The sequence below is a fragment of the Lolium rigidum genome, chromosome 6 (genome assembly GCF_022539505.1).
Source record: "Lolium rigidum isolate FL_2022 chromosome 6, APGP_CSIRO_Lrig_0.1, whole genome shotgun sequence".
Taxonomy (NCBI): Eukaryota; Viridiplantae; Streptophyta; class Magnoliopsida; order Poales; family Poaceae; genus Lolium; species Lolium rigidum.
Window position 1 is genome coordinate 144212181 of NC_061513.1, and position 3077 is coordinate 144215257.

Below are 3077 nucleotides of genomic sequence, written 5' to 3' on the forward strand. Positions count from 1 at the left end.
TACCAATGCAAGCTAATATTCTTGCAAAGTGCAAAGCCCCTTGGGGCAAGGCACCATGTTTCTTATCTTTTCTTATGCGGACCCATCCCAAGTTTTTACTTTACAAGTTTTTACTTGTTTTCTAAATGAGTTACTTTTATAGTTAACTTTGGTAGAAATACAAGTTGGTTATTAGAGTAGTGAGTTAGTCTCTTCCAAGCAAAGCAAGATAGCACCCCTCATGAATTAGAGCTAATGCTAATGAACTAAACTTGACTACTCTAGATGGGAACAATGTGATTTTGAAATGAATTTGAAACCTTGGAATGATGATGCATTCCATTGAATGATTTTTGAAGGTGAATATGACCAAGAGAAGATAGTGATTTTTGGATAAAACATGATGTTGGTTTGAATGCGATACCTTTCCAATTATTAAGTACCCTCACAATACCTGATTATGGGTAGGGCTTAACTGGAAGTTTATGCGTCTTAGTATGGGTTCCCTCTAAACAAGCGTCATCGGGGTTATGCCGAAAGCTGCCTCTACCACAAAAGAAATGATATGATATGATGCGAAATGAGGTGAATGTCCGGCCCAAGCCCTCGTGCGCTCCCGTGCCGACAGCTTGGTCTTCACCGGGAGGCCAAGCTCATGGGGAGAGGTGCTCATACTAGGATTTGTAAGTGAAAGGTTATGGTTGATGATCCGCGTACTGTGTTACGATGATTCGGGGAAATCCCGACGGATGAAATCAAATGTTGTGGCACAAGAGTGTGCAACCTCTGCAGAGTGTAAACCTATTCGAATAGCCGCGTCCACAGTTACGGACGGTTGGAAAGGCCATACAGTTTCCGATGTCATATCTTTGAAAATGATGTTGAAAGATGATGGTGAAATGACTTGTGGTGGATTGAATTGAAATCACCACTTGAATGGTGGGAATGACACTAATGTTCCCACTGGAGTTAGTTAGCACTTTGAACAAGCTTTTCTCAAACTTTGTGAACTAAAACTAGCTTTATGCAAATAAACTAGAGCTTAGCAAACCATACTAGAATGTCTAGCACTTACATTAGTATTAGTTTGCGAGTACTCAACGTACTCACGGCTTTGTCTCCGGCTATTCAAATGGCCGGAGTATGAAGATGACCAAGGAGATGACCAGCAGGACGCCTACGACAACTAAGCGCCTTCCGACGTCAAGCGTTGGCCTGTGGATTAGAGAGTCCTTGTATCTTACGCTTCCGCTATGTTGAACTATGAACTTGTGTTTGTTCGTTGATCAGTAGATCAACTATTCGTGTAATATGGATCATGTGATTCCGATTTGTAAGACTTATGGTTTGTAATGAATGATGACTGTGATACTTAACTATTATGCCTCGCAACAACAATATTCCTGGGATTGCGATGTATGACATAATAGGCATTCGGACTTAAAAATCCGGGTGTTGACATCGCGGTAGGAAATTTTTTGTTTTCTATGCAACGTTATCCTACACCAGGAGATGTGCCTGAGTCTGGTGATCAACCTGGTGGAAAGAATCGAGTTGGGGAGATCCCAGAAGCCTCCAATCATCCGTTCCCTTCGCCGGTATACCGCGGGGAAATGGAAATCGCCGTCGTCTTCGTCTCCGATTGACTTCACCGACCATCTGTAAAGCCTCACGGTGAGCTAGCGCACCTCCCAAGCCCTTAATTGCCCCGATTCATAGCATGTAGCTCGCAGTAGCTAGTTGGCCGGAGTTGCTCCGCCGCGGCTTTAGTTTCCGGCGATGTTCCGGCGAGCCATTCGAGCAACCAACCACACCATTCGACTCAGCGTGTCGAGGGGGTTCGAGTAGTGGTAGTCGCGCATCCAGGGGCGCCATAAATCGGCGGCGCCGCCGCATGCGGACTCGCCAGCGTTTAACCGTCGGTAGAGTCAAACACACTGGTCAAACTTGACCCGTCTCCGCTCGCATGGCAGCCTGCGTGGCACTGGCCCCACTGGTCAGTGTCTGGCTCTCGAGTCCGCCACGGTACAAACCGTTTTGTTATTTAAATTTAATTCCGTAAAATTTCTACAACTTCAAATAAATCTAGAAAATTCATAATAGCTCAGAAAAATAAATATAAGATATCAAAATTCTTATAAAGATAAACTCTATCCAATAAAAATATAAAAAGAAAATTTTATTTTTAATAAAAATTCAATTATTTAATACTTGTTATTTAAGCCTTTAATTTTAATTCTAAATTCAATTAAAATTCAATAATTAGTAAAAATTTCCAAACTTAAATAAAAACCAGTAAATAAATAAAGAAAACATTAAAACTAATTTTCTTTATTGGTTACATTGTTAAATCTTTATTAGAGAGATTTAAACCCTGATTAATAATTACCCTAATTATTAATTGTATAAAAATAATAAATGCCATATTCAATATTATTTTGAAGTTATTAATAACTTCAAATTTAAAATGAAGTTATTAATCATAGAACTATATGGTACATAGTAAACCCTAGTTCCATAAGGTAGAAAACTAGGAATTCATCATTTCATGTGTAATCCTAAACCCTAGATTCATTTAGAAACCTAACTCTATTATTACATGAGAACCTTAACTTGACTCTAACCTAAAACCTAGGTTAGAACTTATAATCATGATACTTTATTTAATTTATAGAACCATAATTAGCAAATTAAATACTTGTCATACCACATAAAATGTAGGAGCCCTATTATCAATAATTTAGTATTCCATTTATGCAAACCCATCAAATCTAGATAATCAAATAGGATCAATTAAATATAAACCCTAGATCCTATCATCCAAAATTATCAACCTTATTCATTCCTATTTAGCATCACACCAATGTGATGAGCCTTAGGAGCAACTATGCCAAATCTTGAGCATTACCTAACCATATTCCACTAAACCCTACTGGTGTTGGATACTTATCCACCATCCTATTTAGGAGTCAATTATTTCTTACTTAACAAAACCAACAGTAAAACCTAAACCACCTCAACCCTAATTGATATACTTCTTATTATTTAAGAAGTATGTTCTTCAAAAGTTATTCTTTTGAAAAAAATAAAGAATCATC